Raw genomic sequence first — 13,217 nt, 5'->3', positions numbered from 1 at the left:
CTGGCAGGCTTTAGGGGGCTCGGTTTGCTTTCTCTTTGAAAAATCACCGCATCCCCGGGGCTGTGTTTACTTGGGAGGGGAGAGGGCAGAGACCAAACCCGCCAGGCGCCCGCACACGCCTCAATCTCACATTCCAAGCTCGAGCCGCTGTGTGTCGGCGCGGCACGGGGCGGGGGGAGGGTTCTCTTCGGATGTTTCATTCGCCATCTGCACGTCACTCCCAAACTTTTCCTCCCTGCGCTCGGGGAGTCAGGTTGGCGCGCCCTGGATGCGGGGCTGGAGGTGCAGGGCTGGGCGCGCTCCCGCGGAGCCGGAGCCGCAGAGGCTCCCGGCTGGACTCGGGTCTCTCAGGTACAAGTTGGCTGCCCAGAGCGGGGATGGGGGCGGAGAGGGGTGGCCGGTGGGTGTCTGGCTCCGGGCTCCAGCGCCCTTCCACGTTCCCGCCCGGCAGCGCCGGCGGCGGCCGGGGCTGGGCGAAGGGAGTCCCGGCCAGCAGAGGCTGCGCGGCAGCCTCACTCCCCGCGGCGCTCCCGGCGCAATGGTGGTGACGGCGGCGGTGGCGGCCCAGGCAGACAATGAACTTGCGAGCACGCCGAGCCGAGGCAGGTTTGGGCTCGGCGTCCACGAGGCTACCGCCGTCCCCAGCGGGTAGCGCCCCCTCGCCACCGGTCCTGCCGTGCTACGGGAGCTCCGCTCACCGGGGATCCATGGGGAAGGGCTGGCCGCCGGCGGAGCCGGGGCTCGCACGCCCCCTCCCTGGCTCCAGAGAATGCAGCTGGAGCTTGGGGACCGGGGACCGGGCGACGGGGTGGTGGCGCTGCGGCCAGCCGGAAGCCTGCGGGGGGCGCACGCCGCGGGGCACTCGCGGGTCGGCTGACCAGAAAAACGGCCCCAGGAGTGGGCGCCCCCGCGCCGCCTCGCTTTGGGAGCTGCAGGCAGGGGACGGACGGACGGGCAGACCGGTGCTTTCGCTCAGGGAGCGCCGGTAGGGTTGGGGGGGTGGGGTGGGGGCGGCGGGGGGGCTGCAATCCCCCAGCCAAGCGTTCCGCTTCCTCGCACACTTCGGGGAAGTTTCCCGGCGCCAGCCGAGGCAGGTAGGTGGGCGTCCGTCGCTCTCTCCCCGACTCTGGCTCGGGGCCACCTCCCGATCCCCGGCTCCCGTCTCGCGACTGCTCTGTCGCAACTGCGCTCCGCGGAGGAGGCGTGCGGGGTGGGGGTGCGTTTAGGCACCGGGTGTCCCAGGCGCTGAAGCCTGTGGAACCGTGTTCCGGAGGTGGGGACCGCGGGGGCGGGCCTAGGAGGAGACGGGGGCGCGGTCGGGCCCGGAGCAGCCTGAACTTTTGCTCCCCCCTCCCTCCCCTTTCCTCTCCGCCCTCCGCCCCCTGCCGCCTCCTTTCTCCGGGCCGCGGTTGGGGAAGCAGCGAGTCTTGGGAGTTGCTGGCGCTTCCTCGCGGCGGCGCGGCGGCCCCGAACGGCCTGGGCGCGGCGAGCGGAGCGGAGCGCGGCAGGTCTGAGCGGCGTGGCGTGGCGGGGCTGCTGGGCGGCGGGGTGGCGGGGAGCAGCGGCTGCTGGCGGCAAAGCCGTGGGCAGCCGTGGTGGCAGCGGCCCCTGCGTGGGGGCGACGCCGGCGATCGCGATGGTGCGCGAGTCTGTGGGGTTGTGTGTGCGGTGGAGAGGACGCGGTGGCTACGGGAGGAGGAGCGGTGGGTCATGGCGCATTTGCCCCCTCGGAGCCCCCTGGGAGCTCCCTGGGATCGGGGGACGGAGGCGCTGGTGCGAGGGAACCTCGCCTTTGGGGGATGAATGAAGAGCTGTGGAAGCGCCTTCCGACTCCTCCGGGCGAACGGGATTGGCCGCGCGTCCGCGTGCTGGTGTGTTTAGGACTCGGGCCGCCTGGGTCCCCGGGCGGCTGTTGGAGCGCCCCGTCGCGGTCCTGGTGCCCAGTTGCCCCTCCGCCCCGCCGCCGGGATCGGCCGCGCGGTTGGAGCGGCCGGTGTTGACGCTGAAGGATGGGGCTCGCTTGCCGGCTGCCAGCGGCCGGGTGTCCGCGCCTCGTGTGGGGGCTTCTCGAGGGAGAAGTCAAGGTGGGGCTGAGACCGCTCCTTGGGCTCCCACCTTCCCGTCCCGGGGCGCTTCCCCTGATTCACGCTGGGTGAGTTAGAGGCACGGAGTTTTTGGGAATGAAGTTGTATCTCCAGGAAGCCCCCCCGCCAGGACGCCCCGCGGAGGGCTGTGGCACCGCCTGCGGTGAGGCTGCTCAGAGGGGCTCGCTCTGGCTCCGGGTCTCCGTCTGCAGCCCGCTGCTCCCCAGCTGCGGTTCCCGGGAGGGCAGCCGCTGGTGGTGGAGCAGGAAGGCAGCTGCGGGCACCTGCACCCCATGAGGGGCCCCTGGGGGAACCGGGGGCCTGAGATCTGCCCAAGTGTCTCTCAGACCCTTGCACACCATGCTCCACCCCCAGCTTCCCCACGACCCACCCCCCTCACCTCACCGCGTTGCCAGATCAGGACGCCTCCCCTCCCAGAACACGGCACTTAACTAATTTCACAAACTGTTGAATCAGGATGTCTGGATCGATACACAGGACAGATTAGAGATGATTTTAAGGTAGTGTGGGAATAAAGATGCTTCTTAAGTTAGGCAGTATTTTTTTTTCCAAGTGAAGTTTTCTAATAATTCTGAAAGACTGGCAGAAAAATCCTTCTTGCCCCCTCCTGGGTGGGGAAACCGAGGCAGCGAGGTGCAGCGGCTTGCGGTGGTCTCCCTCTCGGGGCATGTTGGGCGGAAGTGGACCTTCGGGTCCGATCTCCCCTCCACGGCACGGGGAGGGTTATCTCTGGGCCTCCCGAAGGAAATTCAAGGACTTCGTGCCTTTTCTCTCTGGGCTGTGAGCTGGCATGTGGGGGCAGCAAGCAGGGTTCATTCATCCAGGATCTGGGGGTCCGGGAGGTAGGTCTGCTCACCCATGGGGGGCCCATCAGCACCCAGGTACCTGCTTCTGTCTGGCGATTCGAGCCTGTGGTTCCCGACCCAGCGTGTGGGCCGAGAACCCCAGCCCTGCGACTGTGGCCTCATCACCCTGTGCTGCTGCTCTCCCGGCCAGAGAGGCAAGGCACCTGGTTCCCCGCATGCCTGGCGGAGGGAAGAGGCATTCCTGCCCCCAGAAGAGGTGCTGCTTGCAGGCAAGGCTGGGGAGTGAACGATGCTTATTTGGTGTTTGGAGAGGAGCAGGGAAGAAACTCCAAGGTAGCCGCCTGGGCTGGGCCCAGGAGCCCCAGGCCCTTTGAGCCTGTAGATCAGAGCTGCTCTGTGGCTGGATGGTGGCCTGGCTGTCGCCCTTGCTAGTGCAGGGGGATGGGGAGAGGGGAGTGGGGCCACCCTGAACAGGGGAGCCCAAGGCCCACCTGCAGAAGGCAGCTCTGACTCGGCTCCAGCCGGCTGGCGGAGAAAACGGACCTGAAAGGTCTTGTCGATCTTCATGGGAATTCCCAGGCCTGCGTCTTTAAGGGTGGGTTCGGGTTCTCGAAGTGGAGAGTAAAGAGTTGGGTGAGCGTGCCGGTGGGGCTTGACACCCGGCTGTGTGTGTGTCCCGGGAATGGTGTCCCGCCGTCAGAGAGATGTGACACGCGGCGGGACACGGGGGCCACCCCACCCCCCGAAGGGTCATGGACTCGCTCAAGAGCTATTGGATGAATCCCCGTCGTGTGGAAAGTGACACGCTGCGTAAAACTTTTCAGATAATTTCATTTGCCAACTAGATCCCTTAGTTGAGAGTCTGGGGATAAGACGGACAGCGTCTCGAGCTTTGGGGAAATGCCCAGGCCAGGCCGGCCAATGAACCGTGAGTGGCGTGAAGACCTGGGGAGGACGATGCGGCCAGGAAGGGAAAGTGCTAGGGAGGGCTGGGGTGTGGGGGGCTCGTCTCCTCTAACAGATGCGGAAACTGAGGCTCGCAGCACTGGGGCGATGCCCCCAAGGCCACACAGGCGGCACAGTGTGGGTCATCAGTCCAGGTCCCCGCCCCCCCGATCCTCGGCCTGCCCCTTCATCCCCCCCCAGGCGGGGCCGGGGCCTCAGGAGGCTCCCGGACGAACCCACAGGTTGGCACCGTGCTTTTCCCGGCCACGCCTCCAGAGCCTGTCCCTCCCTCGTGCCTCCTCGGGCCCAGGGTTCACAGAGGCCACACTGAGCCCGTGTGTATGGGAGAGGAGCCCCCGTGAAAACCAAAGGCAGAAGCGTGTTCAGAAGCAGCTGCTGGCGCGGGAGTGTCACCTCCGAGCAGTCGGTCCGCGGGCACCCTTAGAGAGCAGGGGAGTTAGAAGGGACACTTCCGGTCACTGGTGGCGATCTTCCGCCGTCTCCCCTCCCGGCCTGGAGTGGGGGTGCCGTTGGCTGACTCCCGTGGGTGGCTGTGTTCCTGTTCTCCGAGTCGAGAGCTCGTGTTCGTACGGAGCGCACCAGGTACTGGGAGAGAGAGAGCATTGGGATTCACACAATGCGTTTCTCCATTGTCCTGCGGAGCTCGGGCCTGGTGTTCTCCCGGAGATGCTCCTCCCTTAAATAAAGCGCCGGGACAGGATGATTTATGTGTACACCTGTGTTTTCACAGCATGAAATGCAGCATAAACGTGGCCATTACCTGCCCACTGCATCCAGCCTAGACATCCAGGAAGAAAAGTGGAGGTTTGGTGTTGACTTGGGCCAATACAGAATTTTTTTTTAAGTACAGGGGTCGGGGAGGAAGACACTCGATCACGACAGCTGTCTTTTGCAGGGTTCCTGCTGGCTCCCAGCCAGCCCTGAGCCAGGCAGGCCCGACAGGTGCCCCCCTTTGTCTCGTTCGGAGCAGGGGGAGGCCCTGTGAGATCACACAGACCACGTTTTAGCCCTCGGAGGCACCGGAGGGCAGATCCAGGAGTGGGCTGGGGGAAGGAGGGAAATGGGGGTGGGGGGAGAGGAAGGCAGGTGTGACCCAGCCCGCAGAAGCTGGGGGAGGGGGCAGCCAGTGTTCAGTCTGTGCTGGCCTTGAAAGGGCCGTGGAGGAACTCGGCAGCGGCAGCAGCGGCAGCAGCGGCAGCAGTGGCGGCAATAAGCTTCATGGACTCGCGTTGCCCCAGGGGCAGGCCTGGAGGCCAGGTGCCTGGAGGCCAGGTGCCTGGGGCCTGCAGGCAGCACACAGCCGGAGGCAGCGCTCAGGTGAGTGGGCGAGGTGGCGCTGGAACCAGGCAGAGCCAGCGGTGCTGCTGACAGGAGGCCTCGGGCCTGGGGCCCCGGAGGACTTCACATCCCGGCCACAGAGCTGGGGGTCCTCGGGGTGAGCGGACACCCGCCACGTGCCCGGCGCCGCGCCTGGCACACAGTAAGTGCTCAGCAAACATCGGCTCTCGGGCTTTTCTGTGAGGCTCCCAACCAGGGGTCGTGTCTCTGGACTCCCTGAAACTGCACGTGCGGTTTTTATGTAGAGGTGCGTATTTGGGGGGAGCGGCGTGACTTCTGGCATATTCTACCCCAAAGCCTTCTCTGAGACCCCCCCAAGGCCAGGAGCCTCGGGGCACCTTGGGTTCTAGTCAGTTCTCGGGCTTGTGGCCTCAGGTCTCTGGGCTGCTTCTTCGTCCGTGCCAGGAGGGGCTGGGGACTCAGCTGCGCCCCGAGACCCTCTCAGCTGGCCTTGCAGACAGGCTGGGGGTCCGTGCGGCTGAGCTCCCACTGGATGCAGTCAGGCAGGGGGCAGCCCGCTGGAACTGTGTGTGTGTGGGGGGGAGCTTTTGAATGTCACATAGTGAGCCGCACTCCAAGCTTCAAAGAGCCCCGAGCAGGCGTGGTGGGGGGTGGGCTGGGGTGGGGGCCGGGGGGGGGCGCTGCTCGCAGGCCAGGCTGTCCCTGACACCTATTTTAGGTTTCTAGAACTCATCCCGGGCCAGGCAGGAAGCGGGGCTGGCAGATCCTCAAAAGCAGAGGTGTCATTATAATGGAAACTTGGCCGCTTTCCAGGATTGTGTTTGTGATGAAAATATTGAAACAGGCAGCCTCGTCGCCCTGGTGCCTGGAAAATACCCCAGCAAGGGCAAATAACGAGATGCAGGCCAGGCGCAATTATGTTTTCATACAATGTGCTGGAACCACCGGTGGTTTCGCATTTTCTCTGGAAATGGAATAGACGCCCGCCGCTCCATTTTGCTCCCTGCGGTCATAAAGATAGTGGTGTGGCTCTGAGACGGGGGAAGGGCCATGAGAGGTGGTGGCCCATCCCTTCTCGGCAGCCCTGGATCTCTGGAAAGTTCTGTCCCGCTCTGCTGCCCCACGGGCCTGGGCTCGGGGCATCTTTGTTAGGCAGTGGGAGCCTGCATCTCAGGGTCTGAGAGGTCTCCCCCCTCGTCAGAAGGGGCCCGTGGTCCTGCCTGCCCTCCCTGACACCTGCTACGGCGCTCAGGCTACAGGAGGGCAAGTGCAGCAGCGCCTCCGTGTTGAGGTCACCCGGATGTGTGCTGCCCACCGATGCTCTCTCAGCCCGGGCAGCTCTGGGGGTAGGTGAGCGTGGGCCCCAGGCCGACCCGCCTTCCAGTCTCTCCTGTGCTTCTTTATTCTGTGACTGTGACCCTGGGCAAGTGGCCTCATCTCCTTGTACCTCGGTTTCCTTATCTGTAAAAGGTGGTTAGTAATTTCTACCTTGTCGTGTGGTTGGAGTACTAGAGATAGTACAATTTAGGGTTCAAAGGGGTGCCTCAAATGGAACCCCGCTTTCCTGGCTGGGTTCTGAACCTGCGGAGAGAGAGGGCAGGCAGAGGGTGGGTGGGGATAAAAACGTGACGTTTGCTCCCCACGGAAGCAGACGTGGGGGGGCATGCGGTTGAGCTGGCGGGCGAGCGGGCACCCTGGGTAACCCTGGGCTGAGAATCAGGCAGTGGAGCTGGCTGACCTCTGCTGGTTGATACCCGCAGAAGGGGAAGGCTTCAGCCAGTCCTGGGACGACCCTTCCCCCGCAGGCAGCCTGCAGGCCAAACGCTGACTCTGCAACATCCAGGCCCCCCTTCCACGCTCCGGGGATGGCGTCGACCCCACCAGGTGCAGACCCCAGGAGAGGGAAGGAAGAGCCCGCCCGTCCCCACCCCACCCCCAGTCTTGTGACTAAGCCTGAGCCCAGGGCCTGGCCCCTGGGGGCGGGGTGCTGGTAGAGGGCTCCTTCAAGGCCAGGAGTAGGGGAAGACTGCAGGCCCAGAGGTTAGACAAGGAGGCTTATCAACCCTGCATTCTTATCTGCAGAGCGGGAGTGATTAGCCAAACTGAGATAAGGACTAGCCAGGGGCCTCGAGGCTACATTCTGACTTTAAGGCTGGTTAGGAGGTACTGGCCTCTCGGCCTGGATGACCTTTCCCCCCTCTCCTTGGTCCTCTCATAGGGCCTGAACCTGCGTGGGCCCCCGCCCCACTCCCCCACTACCACCTGCGGGGAGCCCTTGCCAATAACTCGTACCATCTCTCCCACACGTCTCCCTCCCCCCAGCCAAGTGTTACCTTTGAGTCGCTCAGGGGGGCGGAGGGTGTCTGGGGCCCACTCACCGCTGGGCCTGCCCCCGGGCACGGGGGTCTGCCATGTGTTCCTTGGATGCATCAAGTGAACGTGGTTCTTTCAAAAGCCCACTTCTCCCGGAGAAAGGGCGTTTCGGACCTCACGTGGGCTGCTGGGTGTGTGCCCAGAACACAGAAGAGGGTCCCCAATTTGGCAGCATAGTATGGGAGAGTTAACACTTGTCGCTGAATTTCAGGAGGAGCCAAGGGCATAATGGAACAACCTTGGATTTCCTGGCATTGGCATTTGGGCCATTATAAGGTAGTAGCTGCAGAATCTGTGTCTTGAGAGTCTTGGGAAAAGCAGTCTGGAAACTTGGCCGGTGTTTCAGAAGTATAAGCAGGAGCTGCATCGACTCAGGCAGGAGTGTGGGGCCCTGAGCTTTCTCGACCCCATTGGGTCGAGAAAGCTTGTCTTGAAGTCCCTTGCGTCTTTGTTTGGAATGTAAATATTTGCATTAAGAATATAAAGTATGTCCCGGCATGTATTTATAGGGAGTGTAATTTCCAAGCCCAAACTCAGACTATTGGTCTACAGAGGATCATTTGCTCTGATTTGTGAACCTGTTTATACACAGAGTCTTCCAAACGTACACACGGAACCGCGCCGGCTTTGTGCACGGGGAAGGGGGCTCGAGAAAGCGGGGTGGCCCTGGGGGATCTGGGCCGAAAAGTGGTCTTTCCCAACATGCACTTCTCATCGCGCAGCCACGCCCAGAAAGCGCATGGGTTCGGTGGAGGTCCCCGGAGGTTATGGGGTCGTCTGGCTCCTCTGTCCTCAGTGTCCTGGGCCTCCAGGCGGGGGCTTGGCTCCCGCTGACTCCTCTCTGAGTCTCGTGAGCAGATGCCGAATCTCAGAAGTGCTGCCGCTCTAGGAAGATGCGGAGAAGAACGGAGGATGGTGTCCTCCCTGTGGTCTGGCGTGGGGAGCAGGAAGCTCTCACTTCTGGTTCACGGTTGAACTTGGAGGGCTCGGTGGGTTGTCTTCCTTCGTCAGAGTCTTGGGAGCGGCCTGGCTTCCAATTTGCCCCGAGAAGAACAGCTCAGATGCTGGCGGCAGAACATCACCCCTCCTCTGTCCGCTGGCTCTGCTCTGGAGCCAGAGGCTGGGGGCTGCAGTGGGGCGAGGCCGGGCCTCTGTCCCTGGCGTGGTGTGTGTGCGCAGAGGGAGTTCTTCTCGAGACTCTGAGGCCGCTCTCCAAGGAGACCCTCTCCGAGTCTCAGCAAATGGTCTCTCTGAGAGGGCCCACCTGGTGGGTAAGCCAGCCCCTCATTCACCTGTTTCCCACCAGGCACCCTTTCCAGCATCACAGGTGAAGGGCAAGTGGGACGGGAGAGCGGGTAGGGTCCTGGTGGAGCCTGGGTGCCCCGGCTGTGGCCCTCGGCTGGCTGGCACCGGGGCCTTCTTTTCCCCCAGCCGGCCTGGGCGCTAGGCTCTCTTCTGCCCACTGCACATCACGGCCTCAGGACGGAGACCAGTGGACGTACAGCGGTCCTCTGCCTCCTCCCTCTCTCCCGGTTTCGCCTTTTCCCTCTCCGCGTCTTGCAAAGGGCGTGGCGTCCTGGCTGTTTGGTGTTAGGCCTGTGTCTTCTTGGGAGTCTTTCCTTTCCTGGGGCCCCAGGGTGCTGAGCTCCACTCTGGAGAGGGCGTGAAGAGGGGCGTGGTTCAAGGGGAGAGGCGTGGGCTGCCCCCCACGCTGCTCCTGGTTGGCCGTCCAGTGGTTAGCATGGAACTTCCCCCATGGGGTGCTTCCTTGGGTCCATCAGGGAACATTCTGTGCCTGAAAGACACATCGGCTGGGCTCCGAAATGGTGCACCCTTGGTGAGGAGGGACCCTCTTCCTGTGTTCTCGAACCGTGGCAAACCCCCAGCTGCCACTCCTGGGGCCGTCGTTAGCCTGACACGCGATGATACAAACCTTCTGACTCTCTGTCACAGTTCTTATCAAGGGTGGTGTGTTCCGGAAAGGCCCCGTCCGAGCGCGCTGTTTGGAGAGTCAGAGGAAGCAGCTGCTTTGGGGACATGCCGAACTTGCCTGAGAAAGCGACCAGCAGGAACAAATGAGAAGATGAAGGGAGGGATCGGCTCTCCATTTCCGCCGTCCTAACTCTGCAGAGCGTTTATGCCCACGCTGTGGCAGTTCCTGCGAGAAGTGAGGTGTGGAAAGATGTACGAAAGGAGTGGGAGCTTAGCAAACGGGACCTCCTCCCTGGAAATATCCTCCCCCCGCTCCCCTCCCCCCCCCCCGCCGTCGTCTGCGGGCAGGGGATGGCTGCAGACCCACGGGTCCTTTGAACGGGATCCTCGTTGGCTCGGAGAATAAAAATGATATATTAAAAGGTAGAGGAGACCTTGGTTGCCCTCTGGGTGGTAGAAAATAAATTTGCTTTTGGCTGTTACAACGGAAACAGATCAATAGAAAAATGCAGTCCTGCCTACTTCTGAGTCAGCAGTTTTTCTTGGTTTATGGGAAGGAGAAGATTTGCCCACCGAAAATCAGCTGCCTGCCTTCGGACCTGTTAGGGACCCGCAGACCTATGTAGGGGTGCGTGTGTGTGTGTGTGTGTGTGTGTGTGTGTGTGTGTGTGTTTTACCACGTTCTCGTTGGATTTGTTTTTTAAAATTGGGGAACAGACCTTTTTGCCCATCCCACTTACCTGTTTTAAGAACAGCTTCATTGAGATTAACCCACGTACCGTACAATTCACCCACTGAAATGATGTAGTTCAGTGGGTTTTTGCATATGCCCAGACATGTACAACCAGTACCACAGTCACCTTTAGAACACGTCGTCATATCAAAAAGAAAGCCTATTTCCCTCAGTTCCCGGCCCCTCCTACCTCCCCACTCACCCCGCCCCCCAACCCTAAGCAACGGGAAATCTGTTCTTTTCTGTTTCTCTCTAATGGATTTCATCTGAACGGAATCATCTGATAGGTACTTTTTGGGGGACTGGCTTCTTTCACTTAGCGTGTTTTCGCGGTGCATCCATGTTGTCATACGTGTCAGTCCTTCATTCCTTTTTATGGCCCAGCAGTAGTGTTCTGTAAGGCTGGGCCACGTTTTGTGGAGCCTGCTGCCCGCTGGGAGGCATCTGCATTGTCTCCGCCTCCCAGCTCTGACGAATGGAGCTGCTGCAGACGCCCGCGTGCGAGCTTTTGTGTGGACGCACATCCGCTTCTGAGGGTATATGTTATGAACATGTCATACGCTCCCAATCATGAGATAGATTTACTTTTGACATGCTTTTCCTCTGGTCCTAGAGGAGACTCGATTCTCAGACGGGGTTCTGATCCCCTGCAGGGTTGGCTGCATTGTAGAGCTTCGGGGAAACCCAGGCCACCCCCACTTCATGGATGGGGAAACTGAGGCCCAGAGGGGCCACAGGGAGTCGGGCTTGAACTCGGGTCTTCGGGGTCAGTACAGTTACCCTGCACATTATCCCCGAGAAGCTCTTAGGAGAACCGGGTCCCCCTCCCGACTGGCTTGGTCTAGGGCGTTTCACGTCCACCAACGCTGCAACCCGTGGCGCCAGCTCCCTTCCAGTCCTCGCCCCTGCAGCAAGGCCAGCGCTTATCCGGGGGATAATTAAATTAAGAACCAATTCAGAGAATGACATTTTATCTGATCTGGCCAAGCCCATAAATAAGGGGCTGTGGCTGTGACCCCAGGGGACGTTGGGAAGTTGTTTTTAAAGAATTCTGGCCAAAGATTTGGAGGAATGGTGCGGGGCTGCAGGGCCCATCTCCGGGGAGGGGGGAGGGGGCCGTTCTGCCGGCGCTGGGGGTGCATCCCGGGGGCCAGGCTGTCTTCCCAGACGAGCTTTTCAAGCGCTTGGTTTCCAGGTACCGTTGGAGCTATGATGCAGTAGATAGAAGTGTTTGATGCCTGGAATGTTCTCAATGCTTAGGGAAGTTCATCTGTTAAGATCCTCCTGGGTGCGTTTCATGTGGTTACCGCTGACATCAACCGAACCTCTGCAAGTGTAATAAGAAGTAGACTTCGCAGGAATCTCATTGGCTCTAAATCCAGGTGCTGCATCAAGACCCCTATGGAGCTTTTAGAAAGAAATACACCTACTCCAGTCCTGCATCAGTGCTTGGAGGGTGGGCCCTGGGCACCTGTGCACGTGTGAGCATGCATACGTGTGCGAGTGTGTGTGCCTGTGTGTGCATCCGTATGCTGAGCTCTTTAGCTAAGGACTACTGATGGAACTTAGCAGAGGCCAGAATCACTGTTCTGAGGAGTTCATGGTCACTTCCCAGTGCTTCCGAGGCAAAGATGAGGGACAGGTGACCACGCAGTGATTTCAGGAATGAGCCTCCTTTGTCCTCATTCTGTGTTGGGACTTGGACGGTGGGGACTCTGGGTTTCTTGACGGGGTGCCCTGGGTACACAACTAACACACACTTTCCATCACTCTGCAGCATCTGTGAGGTATTAGCCCTGCTTCTCCAGGAAGGGCCACGCCCTTATCTCCATAGCAGCCCAGCCGGAGGCCCTGGAGTCTCCTTTGGCACTTAGCTGGTCAGTGCAGGAATCATCTCCATTACATCTCTATCACTGGGAAGCTATTTATCTCTTCAGGACATTAAATGTGTCTTAGTCAAGGTTATATCCGCAGGGCTAGCCCATGGAAAGAATGCATGGACAAATGGATGAAAAAAGAACAGGCAAGAATAGGCAAGAGGAGATTGGGCAGTTGACAGCTGGCCCACGGTGCAGGGATAGCAAGGGTCCCACAGGTTGCTCGGTCCGTTTTCCTGCCCTGCTCGCCCTTGTTTCATAACTGGGGCCGCCGAGACCCGTGGAGGGGAACTGACGTGCCCCCAGTCCTTCAGCTCCATTCATGAAGAACATTTGGGAGCCTGACCCTTCAAGTTCCCCAACTGTTCTGCACCTCCCTTAAGAGTCACCCTCCAGTGACTGGGACCCGCTCTGTGCTTGACACTGTCCTCGGAGCTGGGAATCTGGCCATAACTAGACAGACAAGGTCTCTGCACTCACAGAGCAGAGAGTCTCAAGTTCACAAATGTCGGAGAACAAAGAAGCGCCGTGTGATGGGGAGTGACCGACTGGGTGATCAGGACGGCTTTTCCAAGGGGGTGACCTCCAAGCTGATCCTTGAACAGCAAGAAGGCACCAATGCTGGTTGCTTGGGAAGAGCATCAAGAGCAGAGGGCACAGCGAGAGCCAAGATCCCAAGAGCGGCTGGTGATAGCATGGGCTCCGGAGAGCTGGTTTAGAGCACACTTGGGTCGATGTCCATTCTTCCCTGTTGTGCATCCTCTAGACGAGCGTCTCTGGCACCACCTTCTTCCCGTCTGGGCTCTGGCACCATGAACCCAGTGCTGGCCGGCTCTTGGCTGGTGCACCGGCAGAACACAGAGCTAGTGAGAAATGAAGGGAGGCCCACCCTCCCTGTCCTCTCACTGAAGGTTTGGCTGGCGCGCAGAAGTTATTTTTATGGAAGCACATGCTCGAGGGAGAAGTCTCCAGTGGGCAGCTGAAACCACACTCAGAAACACAAGACTGAAGCAGTGAAACCCTAGAGGCGAGCGTGCCACTGACGACTTGAATTCAGTGACAACTGCAGGCTGCCCCGGTTTCGGGGGAAGGGGACCCTTTGGAGAGGGACTAGGGCATAGCAAAC

At 60.7% G+C, this 13,217-nt stretch overlaps 1 protein-coding gene across 4 annotated transcripts in view; it reads left to right on the top strand.

The window, feature by feature from the left end:
- The first annotated feature begins 208 nt into the window (after positions 1–208).
- CHST15 (carbohydrate sulfotransferase 15) overlaps positions 209–13,217 on the top strand; it is a 70,802-nt gene continuing 57,793 nt past the window's right edge. For 2 of the 4 annotated variants that reach the window (XM_045854101.1, XM_045854104.1), the window contains exon 1: positions 209–351. The gene's annotated coding sequence lies outside the window, so the exon portion shown is untranslated. Of the gene's footprint in view, positions 352–889; positions 986–1,379; positions 1,509–13,217 lie in introns of those variants that run through there. The other 2 variants (XM_045854103.1, XM_045854102.1) reach the window with 2 other exon arrangements.

This window comes from Phyllostomus hastatus, unplaced genomic scaffold (genome assembly GCF_019186645.2).
Source record: "Phyllostomus hastatus isolate PE091 unplaced genomic scaffold, TTU_PhHast_1.1 phas_scaffold_1066, whole genome shotgun sequence".
Lineage (NCBI taxonomy): Eukaryota > Metazoa > Chordata > Mammalia > Chiroptera > Phyllostomidae > Phyllostomus > Phyllostomus hastatus.
Note: the sequence above shows the minus strand (reverse complement) of the source record. Positions and strands in the feature narration are given on the sequence as shown.